The sequence below is a fragment of the Akebia trifoliata genome, chromosome 11 (genome assembly GCF_017979445.1).
Source record: "Akebia trifoliata isolate Shusen 1 chromosome 11, ASM1797944v1, whole genome shotgun sequence".
NCBI lineage: Eukaryota > Viridiplantae > Streptophyta > Magnoliopsida > Ranunculales > Lardizabalaceae > Akebia > Akebia trifoliata.
In genome coordinates this window covers 48894214-48910776 of record NC_141385.1, presented here as the reverse complement: position 1 = coordinate 48910776, position 16563 = coordinate 48894214, and the positions used below count along the sequence as shown (strand labels likewise).

General features: G+C 35.2%; 1 pseudogene across 1 annotated transcript; it reads left to right on the top strand.

The window, feature by feature from the left end:
* Positions 1-1495: 1495 nt before the first annotated feature.
* LOC147392342 (putative LRR receptor-like serine/threonine-protein kinase At1g53430) lies at positions 1496-15457 on the top strand (annotated as a pseudogene). Its single transcript, XR_015182596.1, has 24 exons — positions 1496-1805; positions 3615-3795; positions 4026-4097; positions 4332-4400; positions 4515-4586; positions 4680-4751; positions 7684-7755; positions 7847-7918; positions 8054-8125; positions 8251-8322; positions 8411-8485; positions 9585-9656; positions 9772-9837; positions 9917-9976; positions 10065-10103; positions 10187-10236; positions 10379-10734; positions 10963-11158; positions 11240-11374; positions 12052-12173; positions 12438-12648; positions 12786-13023; positions 14097-14247; positions 14888-15457. The product of XR_015182596.1 is annotated as a putative LRR receptor-like serine/threonine-protein kinase At1g53430 (transcript).
* The last annotated feature ends 1106 nt before the right edge of the window (positions 15458-16563 follow it).

Here is a 16563-nt window from a genome sequence, read left to right as displayed (position 1 = left end):
TGTTCTCAAACAGGATGTAACTTTCTAAGAATGTCTTATATGATTGTGTTTTTACGATGTTAGGCCCACTTGGTGTTGAGATAATGACTTTCCACTCTTATGCATGAATGGACTTTGTTTCTGTCATTCGTCCATGTCGTACAATTATTGAGAATTATCTATCATCTACAGCTTACGTTATGATGGAAAATTACATTTTTAGATATAATTTATACTTATTTGGTCGACTTACACCTTAAGTTCTTTTGATATTGTGTATTTTACAAAAATAACAATAATAATAATATAAACGACACAAATAGTTGGGCTAGACCCATACCTCACTTGGTGTTTGAAGAACCTCAAAATAATTTGAGGTCGTGGGTTCAAGCCCACTTATAATTTTAAAAGTACTAAAAAAATATTATATTTTAGCTTGGTTAAGACATACCACTTCATGTTTTGACAAGTATTTGGAGATTATTCCTTATGTTTTCAAATTGTTTTGGTAAGTATTTGGAGTTTCCTTCCTACTTTTTCAAATCAAGGGTATGCCTATTCCTGTAAACAGCAGGCTTGATACTTCATCTAGGCTTGTACCTAGCCCATAGACCATTAGATCTAATCTGATAGACTAGCTCTTTGGGCATTGGTCCGACCTACATAACCCTTTTGTCGGGTAAGTCGAGAGGTTCAAACACATGATTAGAGGCAAATCCTACTAGTGTCTTACCATCTCACCACACTCGTGGTGGGTAGGGCATGTTGCATCTTAGTCATCTCTTCTAAAAATAAAAATAAAAATACCCAAATGTCTTCATCTTAGTTGGAGATGCAGGCATTTAAATTATTTTTATCTAAGTGCAATTTCTCAATTTGAAAATGTATGGGATATTTCAAACATTCACTAAAATACAAAAGGAATATGTTCAAATTATCCTAGTTTTAAAATGTATTTCATCGACTCATTCAAACCTTTTGGAACATAGCCAATAGCCAATACCTATATTAGTAAGGCTGTTAATAAATTGGGTTTGGATTAGATCAAGTCGATCAAAGATCAATCTTTCAAGGATCAAATTTGATTTGATTAAGACTAAATTTTATTTTATTATAAATAAATTTTATAATTAAAATAAATTATACAATATAATTTACATACTTTCTCACATTTTATCGCATGAGGGCCTGTTGAACCAATTCGATAGATTCTCTAATCGGATCTTTCTTGGACCCACATGTTTGATCCAAAACGAACTTCGGATCTGGTCCAAACCAGGCATCAGGCATGGCGACTTGGCCGCCACAATAATTTAGTCGTCGTCTCCATATATCTTAACATACACGTCCTTATCTACAAAGAGAAGGGTATATCAGTCTTTTACCTTAAATTCAACTGCTACCGTGCGTACGGCAATTCAAAAATAACAGCGCTGACGTGGACAGAATTCGTCCACGGCGGCTCAGCCTACCAACGTTGGGGGGGTTGAAGTCTGATTTTTTTTTCCCACGAAATCGATCTATTTTTTATTTTATAAGTTTCCCCCGCGTGTCAGAAGTTCTTCTTGATCTACTCTATTTAGACCATAAAATATCTCCATCTCTCTCTCTCTCTCTTTCTGATCTCAAAATCAGTCACAAATTTCTCTCTAAAGGAAACCCCGTTTTACTGAAACAATTCGAAGAATTGAAGCATTTGATGGAGTCATCATCACTTCTTCTTCCGATCTTGAAGAAGTATGTCTCTACTCTTGTTCTTCTGTTTCTTTTGGTCAATTTCTTCGAAGATTTCAGATCTGAAGCTAAAGTTTTACCAGCCAATGAAGGTACGATCATTTTCTTTCCATTTTTTTTTTTGGAAGGTAATTTTCTTTCAATTTATTACTTCAAATATGGAAAAAATTGCAGAAATCGCAGTAATTTTTTTTCTATTTGGTTTGGTAGAATTCAGATATTTCGTGTATTCGATCCATCTTGTTTGTTTTAAAAAAGAAAATGAAGCAGTTTTGTTAGAGAGAGAGAGAGAGAGAGCAACTGAGATCATTTAATCTAAAATTTATGGTATTCGACATGTCAACTCTGTGTTTCACTGAAATGGCCTAAACATGTCTGTTTTCTTTCAATCTCTTACTTGACATGTATATAATTGCAGAAATTGCAGATTTTTTTTTTTTTTTTTTTTTTTTTCGGTTTTAGAGAATTCAAAGTAATCGTGTATTAGATCCATCAAGTTTGTTAAATAAAGCAGTTAATTTTAGTTAAAATCCGTTGTGAAATAGGAGAAATTTGAAGGAAACATGTAAAATTCTCGCCCAAATCAACGATTTTTTTTTTTTTAAAGTTTCTTCAACTGTCTCTTATTTAATCGGTTCGTAAAATAGTCCCAAAAAAAAAAACTTTTTTTTTTGTTACAGGATTTTTTTATTTTTAACCGGGGAAAAAAAAGAGAAAACTTTTGGTGTTGGTCGGTAGTACCTGTCCCCCGTGCTGTCGCATTATATATTCTCATGGAGCACTCTTTGGGCCCACTTTTCCATAGATGTTTAGCTTACCATCCAGAAAAATCATCTTGATTGCTGATTTCTAACCATAAGCATCTTTACCGAGGTCCCAAAATCAAATGCTTTGTATCCATGCTTATTGTTCATGATCACAATATGCTTAAATCAACGGTTAAGATTAAGAATATTCATCAATGAGACCAATTCTTATTGTTAAGGTCAACATATCCAAAAGTTGGTTGAAAGACTATCCCACGTGGTAATATAAGACAGAATCAACCAACAAAGTGGACATGTGACTGCGAATTGGTCCGCGTTCCGCCATGCATCGATGGCTAATTAATTTGGTGGGCCACAGTCCACAAACTAATGTTTTCTTTTTTCTTTTTTTCTAGACCATTTAGCCACGTCATACAATGAATTATTGATGATAAAGGGTACTTTATTAATTAGCTCACTTTATGAGATTCAGTTTTGGTGCTTTGTGTGTGTCTATTGCATCATGGACAGTATGGATGGTTTGACAAATATCTTAAAATTACATACAGAGCATGCAATCATGATCATGATCTCTCACAATTAAAGTGACGTATATTTAATTATCTACCAATATTGACTTAGTTTGATGATATGGGGGGATTATATTAATCAATGAAAATGCTGGCCTGTGTTCGTTGGACACTATGTTCAACACTGTGCTGAGATGCCGGTTCATAGAGAATAGATGATTTTTTTTTTTTAATTTGTATCTTGAGGAAAGAAATTCAATGTTGAACAGATTCACGTCAGCCAAGATGTGCGATGTGAGGTCCAATCTTGAGGTCACTTCATCACCATTTTAATTATATTTATATAATATATCATATATGATATTATCCTTATTTTATTTGAATGTTTAGAAATTATCTTAATATAAATTTGATATCCAAAAATATTCGAATAGGATTCTCGATCTACCGTCCATTGATACCTTAGTTGTTGACCTGTTACTTGGAGGTAAAATTAGTGTAGACCAGGTGGGGTGGACATCTTCCCTAACATGTAGAACGTATAGACTTGTATTTGTTTAATTATGTGTTACTCATCTGTTGATCTTTATTTGTTGATTAGTGACTTACGACTTTGTGCTCACAGTGCAAGCGCTTCAAGAAATATCAACAAAGTTAAATATTCCATATTGGAGGAATGTGGACCAAAATTCTTGCACAACAGGGAACTTGAATCGGAACATCTCACGCTCTCCCACCGAAATTCTCAGCTATGTAAACTGCAATTGTCTTTATAACACATCTACTGTTTGCCACGTCACAAACATGTACGTCTCTCCCTTCCATAATATCTGATCTGTTAAGACCCGTCTATAGATGTTGTTATTCAGTTATTCCGAATCGACCCATTACCCGATCCAAGTCTGATCCATTGACAAACTTCTCAATTATGTTGTTCTATTAAGCCTACTTTTGTAGGCATTATTGACCCTCTTTCTCTCTCTTTTTATGTATAAATATAAATATTTTTATGTGCTTTAATTTCTTTCAATTTCAGTCTACTTAAAGGTCTGAATCTGACTGGAGTTCTACCAGAAGAATTCGCCAACCTTACTTATCTGGCTGAAATGTAAGTGGTGGAAAAATTGTTATATATATATATATATTTTAATGAGTTTAAAATTCAGTGATTCTTTTGTATTACATTTATGATTTTTAAAATCCTCACAAATTTAACTTGAATTTGAAGAATTTGGCAAAAAATTTCCAACTATTGTTAGTGGAAGAGATTGGCACCATTTTTCTTTAACCAACTTTTGAAATTGTGAAACACTTCTAATACAAGGTCTCTTTTGTTAAATAGAGACCTCACTCGCAACTATCTGCATGGAACCATCCCTAGGCGCTGGACTTCTCTCCCTCTTGTCACTCTGTAAGTTCATCTTCTTCGCTTCAATTGCACTTATATCTGTAAAAGCCTTCATGTTAGATAACAATAGAACCATTTTGATGGATGGCATGATTGGGTGTTTTTTGTGCATTGCAGGTCGGTTTTGGGAAACAACATCAATGGATCAATTCCAAGAGAAATTGGTGACATTGCTACTTTGGAGCAGCTGTAAGATGCAACATTTCAACATTTGAATATCTTAATAAATTTGGAAATTAATAAAATTTTATCCATTTTATTGACCCAAGTTGGATTTTGCAGGATCCTGGAAGATAATCGGTTTGATGGACCCCTTCCACGAGAGCTTGGCCGATTGACCAACTTGAAGAGATTGTAAGATTTTCTGTTCTCAATTCATTTTTTGATCGGTTCCTAACAGGAGGTCCCTTTTTGCCCATCCACGATTTCTTAAAAATCTGCTATTTAGTATTTTATTTAACTTTTTTATTAGATTCTTGTTTATGCATTATAGGTGCTAAACTTAATATTAAAAAAATTTAACCATCAATCAATTGGAACCCAACTCATAAGAAACTCTTTTTTTTTACTTTCTGGTGAAACTTCGGTTGGTAATACTCAGATGAGTGGTGAACCTTGAACTAGAACCACAGTTAACTTGAGCAAATATGAGAAACTTGGTCTCAGAATCTCTTAGATTCGTAAGTTCTGCTTTAGGTTACAAGTAGTTATGGTTGCAATTGAATAGGAAATAAGAATGATTGGACTTCACCAGGAATGTTGAATGAATGAAGTTAGACTAGGATTTGAGGGAAGTATATGTGCAATTTTGCTTGAAACAGTAAAGGGACTGGTGGAGTCATTTAAAGGAAGTCAAATCTTTAGTTTAAACTAGACAATATTGGACAGTATTCTAGTTACAGGTCTTATATGAAGGTTAGAAACTTTGAAAGAGAAATTTTTTCAATCAAGGTTTTGAACAATGAAAGTTTGGATTAACAAAGGTCTATGGCCATAGACCTTGTGTGCTACTGCTATTCACCATTACATTTTCTGTCTTCCCTCATTTATGTGGCTCTTTATTTTAATTTATTATTATGATCGATCTAGTTTCATGTTTTTTTTTTTAATGGAAAGTGTTAAAAAAAGTTACATAAGTTTGGGTAAAAATTTGGTCCTTCAATCTAAATTGTACACTTCGTATGCTTGATTAAAATCTCCTTTCTCCTTGGTCTCCAATAGACCTCTATCAGTGGATGTGTGGAAAGACACTCCTAATCTCAAGTAAGACCTTGGTTGTTATAAGTACTGAAAGGAAATGGGGTCGAGTACTTACTTCAAATGTGCTAATTATATTCATAAGCCTTTTTTTCCATAACTGTTTGATGTGTTTGGCACACAGTTTGTGTCTTTACTGTTAGCCCCGATTTTTATGGATGGTTTAAAACCACCATTTTCGGAGCTCATGAGGTGGTCCACGATCCTTCAACACGTTTCTCTAGTTAGGTAACGTGACCCACTTCAGATCTGGTTTGTGGCAACAAACCAAAACGTGGTTGAGTGCTTGATGGAAGCCTCGACCAAGTTTGGTTGTAAAAAGTACCGTTTGGTCCCCAAACTGGATACTCTCTCTTAATCTTTTTCAGTCTACACCATCTAACGTGAGTGTATCCAAGTTTGGAAGTGCCAAACGAGACAGAAAATCAGTAGAAGGTGTGTGTGCGAAATTAATGGCCGGAGGTATGGATTTTGGGCATTTTTTTTTTTTTTAAAGATTTTGATTCTCTTTATTTTATTTCCGCATTTTGAGAATCAATATTTCAGATTCATATTTATCTAACATTTTCATCATGCCAACGTGTACGGGCGGATGGTACTTGGGGCCCGCCAAAGTAAAAAAAATATATCATGCCAACATGTTCATGGGGGCTGATGGGTGACATGGTTTGCAGCCATTATCCTCTCACACTCTTTCAATCCTTCCAACCACGTTTTGTTTGGCCTTATTGGTATTGTGTTGAGGGGAGCAGCTCCTCTCTAGTAATTATTTATTGTAGATCCTTGTAGCACTTTTTCATGGTTGAGAGAACACAATGTCCATACTCTAAAATCCCTTACTTTAAAATGGGGATTTCAGTGACCATCCATTTCACCTTTGATCTGTCAAAAAAGTTTTTTATTTCTTTAAATCTGATCTAGGCCTTGTTGGCTTTTTTCAACAAAGCACTCTCTCTCGACTATGAAAAGAGCACTACATGGAGCTGCAAGAAAAATACAGAGGATCCACTCCCTGTGTTGAGTGGGTAGTTGAGCCAATTCATTAATGCATAACACATCATTCCATTTAGGTATCTTTTGTCGGCATCCCTGCCCAAGTATTTTGTGAACCTAGGATAAGTATTCATTGATCGGGTCATTCTATTTAAGTTTCTTTATTGGCACTTCCTCTCCGCCAAGTAGGTTATATTGTATCGTATCTTTGCTGCCTTCTACCTCAAATAAGTAGGCCTTGCTGGTATTTCTCTGTACACCGACCTCTCTCATAGTGCTATGAGGATGTCTGAGATGTGTTACTCATGCTCTTCCCACCAAAATAACAATACCATTATTTCATTGTTTTAATTGCTTTGTTAAAACAATTTCATGGAGAGAGGGTTTTGCCTGTGTTTCATTGAATTTCTTCTTTTCTTTTTCACCTCTTCTCCTTTTTTTTCCGTTTTTCTTGTATTCGCTAACTGTGCGTTTATTTATTACAACTCGACAAGAGCAGTTTTTGAGGACCCACAACAACTAAAAGACAAAAGAACTACTATGGGAGAGAGAATTGTAAGCTACCTACAGAAAAGGGGAAACCCTAAGGAGTATGATATTGAGTTAGAAGAAAAGTACTTAGTTTTAGATTGGCTCACATGTCAACTAGTCTTTCACCGACCAATTAAGACAAAGCAACTATTCATTTATGGACCACCGAGCACACAAAAAACGCTATTGCTGAATATGCTCACTAAAGCACTTAAAATTTATTTCACTCCATCCAGAAGGAATGATTTCATGGGAGCACACAAGATCTGGGTTTTCTTGATTTTTCGGCATAGAAATTTCTGTCTTGTTGCATGTGTAAGCTATTGAGCATAATTGGTGGTCCGTGTTATTAAATGGATTTCCCCGATTTCATTAATATTCCTTCATGCTTCGAACTTTGGAAGCTCTCCTTATCTTTGGGAGTGAATTAATAGTCGTAGGAACATTGTTATAGCAATTATTGTTTGAAAGAAGTTCAATGTAGATTGCTTTCTTACTCGTGCAGCCTTGGTTCTGGGAACAACTTCAACGGGACGTTGCCGGATACATTTGGTGATCTGAAGAACTTAACAGATTTGTAAGTTGAAGTCACTTAATGGCTTAATGATATAATGTGTAATTTGAAATTACAAATTCCTGAATTCAGTTACTATTTTGCCATTTTTCAGTAGGATAGATGGGACTAGTATCTCTGGAAGAATACCCAGTTTCATTGGAAACTGGACACAAATGGATCTGCTGTGAGTACTGTACTGACTCGACTCTTCATTATATGCCCTATTTGCAATTTTATTCAGTTTAAACGTATTACTGAGACTATTACTGTATTCTGAAGACATCTTATATGGTTGTGATTTCAATTCAATCTGTTGCAGAGTTATGCAAGGCACATCAATGGAGGGGCCTATTCCTGCTAACATCTCCCTCTTGACAAACTTAAAGACACTGTCAGGCCATTCTTCCATACTTTTATAACTGATAAATTTTTTCCAGTGACTCTTAATTTGGTTACAACCGTACAGGAATTCTGAAAGATGTTCTGACTTATTTGATCTGATTCATTTTGTTTCAGGAGGGTGAGTGACTTGAATATATCAAATATGGAATTCCCTAATTTGCAAGCTCTGGCAAAATTGGAAGAATTGTGAGTTGCATTGTGAATATAATTCTCAGCAGATCACTCTGTGGTTTCATTTGATCATAACATACTTAGTTTTTTTTGTGTGCCACAGGGTTCTAAGAAATTGCTCGATTTCTGGTACAATCCCACCATACATTGGAGAAGTAATGTCAAGCCTAAAAACACTGTAAGTTGTGCTTTGGATGACTATTTCTTTGGAGACACTTGTGTCTTTAAATTTCTTTGATTCAGTGCTCTGATTGAATTCTAATTGGCACAAATTCTTAAAGTTACATACATTTCTCTAAATTTAATTGATTAAATCCTCAACTAAGAATTGAAGTGCATGAACCGAATTTAGTTCATTCCAATTATTGATGATCCCAAAGCCACCTAAAAAAGTGCAATAAAGTGTCTGTGGGCATTTCATAGTGGTTGCAAAAACTTCTAATTTTTAAAGATAATAATTTTCTTTGTCTCTTTTGTTGGCTAGGTTTCATAACACAGTCTTGGAACTGATGTGGGTGGGGAGAAGATCAATGACATGGAAGAGTTAATATAAATATATAGATATATTTTGAACTTGCTGAGAGTCTGAGACTAAGCCTAGCCAGTAATGTTTCTGATGAGACAACATGGATGATGGAAACAACTTTTCATGGATGGCGTAGCTTAGTCAAAAAGATACAAATCATCTTGGAGTCAACTCTCACCATTCTAGAATAAAAGCTTGAACTGCTGAATGACTCAATTGAGAAATCCTTGATATTTGGTCAATATAGGCCCTTCCTTTCTAATGTTTAAATGATTCTCTAGGTCAATTAATATTTTTCCCTAGGTACATATATCATAATCCCAACATCAAGGTGACGGATTCCAAGCATGAAACAATGTTAATATCTACTTGCAGTAATCATTTTATAAGGTTCAAATTATTTCCTACGAAGTTCTTTTGTTATCATCCTCTAATAGATAATTCTAGAGGTCTGGACATGCAGAGGTTATTATGAATCCATCATTAAGTCACAGATCTGTGAAACTGCAATTATATGTGTTGATGTGTCTGTGAAAGGTGGTAGTCAATTTTACTGCAGATAGTTTTGTATTGGATTCTCATTGCTATCATCTATGAGCGATTCAAGAACCTCTCGATACGTACTTTTTATGAATGTTTAATAGTAAGTTAGTTTAGAAGGCCACAGTACAGACCAGAATATAGTTTTAGCTCTCAGTTAATAGATTGCAGAAATCTTTTCTAAATTGTATTCTTATGTTCTTCCCCATAGAGACCTGAGCTTCAACAGATTGAGTGGTTTTATTCCTGGAACCCTTGAGGGGTTGGGATTTCTGGAATTCATGTAAGTGATCAATAGCTATCATTTTGGTACTTGGTGTCCCTAATGGGCTATAATTCTTTTCTTCAAAGCTAACTTTTGAATCACAAACTAAAAATGATGTTGTCTATGAATGTAGGTATCTCACCAACAACTTATTGACTGGATCTGTTCCGTCTTGGATATTGGACACCAAATTCAAATTGTATGTATTTGTTTTCATCTACTCATGGCTTAACTTTCTGAAACACATTATGATGATGCTATCCTAATCTGTCTTACAGTGACATATCTTACAACAATTTTACTGGGTCTGCTCAATCCAGCTGCCGTGAAAGTAACTTGTAAGTTGTTTTCCATGTGTTATTTCTTTGGGTTTAATATCTTTTTTGTTTTCTTCTATGAACCTACCTTTTTCTAATTGCCTAACAGGAACAGAATCTCCATTTATTCATCTTTGGAAGATGACTCGTAAGTTCCTCAGACCTTGGGATGTATATTTCCTTATTAGAGCTGCATCAATAAAATAATGAACCAAAAATTTTCTTTTATAGAATATCTTGGTGCTTGAAGAAGGATCTTCCCTGCCCTAGGAAACCCAATTGTAAGTTTAGAAACTTATAAACATGTGAGATCAATTAATTTCTTTATCTTTGATTCAGGATTTACGTTGGGGTCCTGAAGTTTTTTATTTTTTATTTTATTTACTTATGTATGACCACATCTGATTTCCATTACATCGGCAGACCATAACTTATTCATTAATTGCGGAGGCCCGAGGTTACCATTTGAAGGGGAGGATTACGAACAGGATGTAGATGCGATGGGCCCAGCATCATTCTTCTCTACCGAGAAATGGGGTTGTAGCAGTACAGGGGATTTTATAAGTTCAGATACTAACTACATAGCTCACTCAACTAGGAACTTTTCAGATGGAGATTTGTACTCAACAGCTCGCCTCGCACCTAATTCACTCAAGTATTTCGGTCGCTGCTTACGGCAGGGCAGTTATACAGTAAAGCTTCACTTTGCAGAAATAATGATTACAGATGATCAAACCTTTAGCAGCCCTGGAAGGCGTTTTTTCGATGTATCAATCCAAGTGAGTGATTGGATGGTTTCATTAATATTCCTTTCATGACCAAATTCATCACTAAGCATAATCCTCTGATTATCATATCTGATGCAGAATAGCTGCCATTTCCATTCATTAGTAATTTTGATTTAACTTCTAGACTAATGTTTATTTTGGGATGATTAATATTTCATTTTTTGTACCCTATACAACAGTAAATTGATTTTTGTTAATGATCTGATTTTTCCTACATAGGGCAAAAGAGTTTTGAAGGATTATAATATTGCAGAGAAAGCTGGAGGGGTTGGTAAGAGCAAAGTTGAGACCTTTCCTGTTAATGTTACTGATAGCTCACTGGTGATCCACTTATACTGGTCCGGGAAAGGGACAACTTCCGTTCCATTTAGAAGTGTATATGGACCTCTAATATCAGCTATTACAGTGACCCCTAGTAAGTTGCCGAGAAATTTGGTTTTCTCCCCTCTTTCTATCAATTACCTCGTAGTGATATTTGATATTTTTTTTCTTGTAGACTACGATCCTAACACCGGAGGGCTATCTGTTGGAACCATTGTCGGCATTGTAGCTGCTTCTTGTGTGGTGGTTGTATTGGTTTTGGTAATCCTTTGGAAAAAAGGTTACTTGGGAGGAAAAGACGAGGACAAAGGTAAGATAAATGAGTGAAAACTTGGGCTTTTATAATAATATGCATCTTGTGCAGTGGTAATTCTCATGTATAGTGGGGTCTTTACATGGAAAGGAAGGAGAACGAGTCTTCTGACACACACATGCACTCACTCACGCATGTGCCCTCGCACATACTCCTTAATTAGTAAACCTAAGGAAAGCCAATCAGTTCAGCTATACAGGTTGTGACAATTTGTGTCCTGTGGAAACGTCCAAGTTAGACGTTATGAATCCATGATTTGAAGTTATTTTTTCCTTTTTGCCGCAATGGTTTGGATCCAGTGCACAAAATACATTTCAGCTTCAAAAATAATTCTCTTGAACAGACAGTCTACATAAATCTGTGGCACGGATTAGGTTACTGGAGGCCCTAACCTGGAAAGTCTAGGTTAATAACCAATTTCACCATGTGGCACACTTTTATGTGATGCATAAGAATTTTTCTATGCATCATGCATATTGTACCCCCTCATCTGTTTCTGTATGCTATAAGCTATAGAGCCGATTGGAAACATGGATGGGGCTGTATTTATGGCTTTATCATGATTTCAGTTAAAATTATGCTTGATTATAGAAATCAGAAAGGAAATTTTTTTAACCAACATTGGTTATTTTGAGTTGTAAAATTATTTCTTCCTTATTGCCCTCTTTTGGCAGAACTTAGAGCTGGCCTAGAACTTCAAACTGGTTACTTCAGTTTAAGACAGATTAAAGCTGCAACAGGGAACTTTGACCCTGCAAATAAGATAGGTGAAGGAGGGTTCGGCCCGGTTTATAAGGTAACTATAGATTTGTATTCTTTTTAATCTTCTTTTTTTTCTCAATTCTCAACACCTAAACCGTATCCCACTTGTGGATTGAGCCCATAGTTCAATCTGGCAGTGAAATTTGTTCCAACTTCCAACCGTTGTCATGAGTTTAATCCAAACACAAGTACCCCAAGAAAAGGAATAAAAAAGAAAACAATTTGTCTTCTTTCTGCTTTATGTATTCCATATTCTTGTATGGAAGTTTGATTCCAAATTCTCCATTCTCTATCTTAGGGTGTACTGTCAGATGGTTCAGTAATTGCAGTCAAACAGCTCTCTTCCAAGTCAAAGCAGGGGAACCGCGAATTTGTAAATGAGATAGGCATGATATCTGCTTTACAACACCCGAATCTCGTCAAACTATTTGGATGTTGTATTGAAGGAAACCAGCTGTTGCTAATTTATGAGTACATGGAAAATAACAGTCTTGCGCGCGCACTATTTGGTAAATGCCTAGCTGCCATATTTTATAGCATATTTAGCTTTTGAGAATAAGTTGTCTGAAACTTTCAATATTAATATGCATTTGTTAAAACCAAGAACTTTTATCATAAAAATGATCAGAATTGGGGTCACATTTAGGTCGTGAAGAGGAAAAACTGAACTTGGACTGGCCGACAAGGCTTAAGATTTGCATGGGGATTGCAAGGGGTTTAGCATATCTTCATGAAGAATCGAGGCTGAAAATTGTTCACAGAGACATAAAGGCGACAAATGTGCTGCTTGATAGAGATCTCAATGCTAAGATATCTGATTTTGGCTTGGCTAAACTTGATGAAGAGGAGAACACTCATATCAGCACCCGTATAGCTGGAACCATGTGAGTCAGTTTTCTGTTATTAACAATCCTAAGTTACTTAAACATCTGTTTTGGGGTGATTAAAATTTTAGCTACTACTAGTTGTTAAATCAAGGCAAAAACTATCTTGCTATCCTCTAATTTACAGAATGCATGGAACCTGAAGCACTCTAATAGATAATGAACTTAGTAGTAAAACGTTTAATTAATTATTGGAGCTTATAGATCCAATTAGAAAGATCTCCTCATTGCAACCTTTAGATTAACAACATATGTGTACCTATATCAAATAAAAAGAAGTGGAGAAATATGAATCAGATGGTTTATATTTTCATTTTGGGAGAATGAAAAGGCCTCATTATTCATTCAGATGTGTTTATAATGTTTATAATAATATGAACAAGGGCGTAGACCCATAGCTAAGTCAGTTTGACACATTGCAAAACAACTTTGAGGCTGACGGTTCAAGTCCAGCTTACCCATAAAAAAAAGATAATAATATGAACAAAATATTTGAATAAATTTAGGTCTGTTTGAAGAAGTGTTCCAGTATGAATCTGAAATAAGAGTAAAACGTTATATAATGTGGAAATTTCTTATGTAATGTGTTGTCCTCTGTTACGTAGAGTTTAACAAACAGACAGTATGTATCATAACTGCAAATGGTGAAGAGTATAAGTTATGTTGGACCAAGGTGGAGTAAACATGCATGATACATATTCTTTGTTTATTTATGGGTTTTGTTAACCTTTATTTATTTATTTGATCATTCAACAACCCCACACCCAAAATTCCATGGGTAAGAACAATAATTTTTGGTGTTTAGATCCAAGTCCAACAAAGGTTGGCACAAATATTCATTGAGACAGTGGGCTTAAAATAATGTCACCTGGAATTTGTTTGTCATGTTAATGACCCCATGGTCACGACAACACTATCACGTATCTATAAGTTATAACGTATTTGTTGAATTACTAATTTTGCTTTTTTCTGATACAGTTACTTCTCTTTTTAAGATTAGAAAGGTTCGTTTGAGTATGCGGAATTCTTTCACAATTTTTCCTGATATTCAATATGTTTCCTCATCTTTGTAGAGGATATATGGCTCCGGAATACGCAATGAGGGGTTACTTGACAGACAAAGCAGATGTTTACAGCTTTGGTATTGTTGCATTAGAGATTGTCAGTGGGAAGAGCAATACAAATTACAGGCCAAAGGAGGAATTTGTTTATCTTCTTGATTGGGTAATCTGAGTGTTTTTGCAGTTAATATGATAAAAAGCATTAATCATTTTCTGCACAATCCCTTTGATCAAACCTTTACACAATTCACTAATTATTTGCTTGTTTTAGGAGAGTTGCAACTTTTGATTCACTAAGTTACGTTGTGTTTTAGTAGATCTGTGGACCTTTTGGAACCTTGCCCCTTGATATTTTCTCATAACTGGATGAATTCAAATAGAAGGTCGGTTATAGGTGTTAGGAGGAGAGAACCGATCTGATGGTCCAGGGGTCAATTGCACAGGATTCAATAAGTTTTTTTGGATCATTTCCCATTTCAGAATTGAGATTTTTTTTCTTGCATGGTTAGGCCTTTGTGTAAGTATTCGTGACAGCTTGTCGGGTATGGATGGTCGCCTTGGCCTTGGACCCAAACCCTTAAAATGTTAATTACATTGTGGGAATGACATGTGGATTTTGGAACTATAGGAAGTTTCTAGACAAATATTTATGAACTTTTAACTTGTTAGCGTGCAACGTTAGTTAATTAGATCACATAAATGACATTATTATTTGAATATTTGATCTATAATTTTATGCTTATTTACGAGAGAAATAATTTTGATGATGACAGTTTCTTTCTTGTTTATGTGTAAAACCACAGGCCTACGTCTTACAAGAACAGGGAAATCTCTTAGAACTTGTTGATCCGAGCCTCGGAAAAAGTATTCCAAGGAAGAGGCATTGAGAATGTTGAACTTAGGACTCTTGTGCGCCAACCCATCGCCTACTCTTAGGCCAGCCATGTCTGCCGTTGTGAGCATGCTTGATGGCAAAGCTCCAATCCAAGCACCACTTGTCAAACGTGGCTCAATGACCGATGAAATGAGGTTTAAGGCTTTTGAGAAGCTTTCACAAGATAGCCAAACGCAAATCTCGAGCACCTCTCATGAAAGTCGGATGCAGAGTATGTCAATGGATGGTCCCTGGGCTGATTCTTCGATGTCTTTCCAAAGCAAAGAAGATACAAGGGATCATCATTCCTCATCAAACAAGCTTCTCCCGGAAGTTAATTTAATTTGATTGACATTATAAAAATATATAAGAGATTGAAAATATTGCTATTTTTATTAATTTATTTTTTATGTAAAACAAATAATCATATGTACACGGAGACACTACCGTTAGATTTTGCATGTAATTAGTACATATATATGAGGATTTGATTGCATTATGGGCAAGTTTTCAAATGATCTTAGCCATTCATTTGTTAGAACAAACGAACCTTCCTCCCAAAAAGAACTTCAATCTATTTACTTTGTTGATTACAATTACCTCAAAATGGAGATTCTAAAGTCCGATGCAGGCAATGGAGGTTAGCCATCTCTGATACCATGTGTTTATGTAAATGATCATAATATTTTTTGTTATTATTTTTATATTTTATGATGAAAAGTAAAATAATTTAGTATAAAACCTTCATTTTTTTCATTATAAAATAATAATAAATAAATAAAAATTAAATGTTATGAGAAACTATTGCTAAAGGGGTCAGATTTTTCCATAGGCATGACAATCAAATCCTAAAAACCACAAAAACAACACAATTATTATTCGACTTTGAGAAGTACAAAACAAAACCCATAAAAATTCAATCTCCTCCAAACACAATTTTAATTTACTCAAATTGATCAAGATCCCACCAAATATGTGATATGCACTAAAGGCACACGTTGAAGTGCATTAAATACACTTTGGGATCTGTTTTTTGTACCGTAACTGCCCTCAACAAAATTTTATTTGACCCAAAATGCACTCAGGTGCTTATTCCCAAGGTGTATTTAATGCAATTTAAGGTGTGCCTTTAACAAGGCCCAATACTTTTAATCGGATAAAAATCTTAATTTTTATAATACATGTACTACTTAAATGGGCCAACGGTATATTAAGTCCTACATTATCACATTTTCAATGGACTATTTGGCTAAAGAATTATGATATGAGCCCATTCTTACTTTGCAGGCCGAAGATTTCCAGTTTGGGTGGGCCAATTAACAAGAAATCAGTATCGTTAGATAGTTATCGAGATTTTTTTGAAAATATCTCCACGTGTCCTCTGAGGACATCACCATTGCACTTACCTAGGCTAGGATAAATAACGGACATATCTTACATACTTCAATCTCGAAACATATCATGAAGAAACTGTCTCGAAATGCGAGACCTTATCTAGAAAATGGTGCTTAATTCGAGGAAAACTATTGTGCGACAGCGCTTCATCATAGATGATAGATCCTCCCAAAAGTCTAGAGATCTGAAGAATCAAATCTCTTGTTAGTG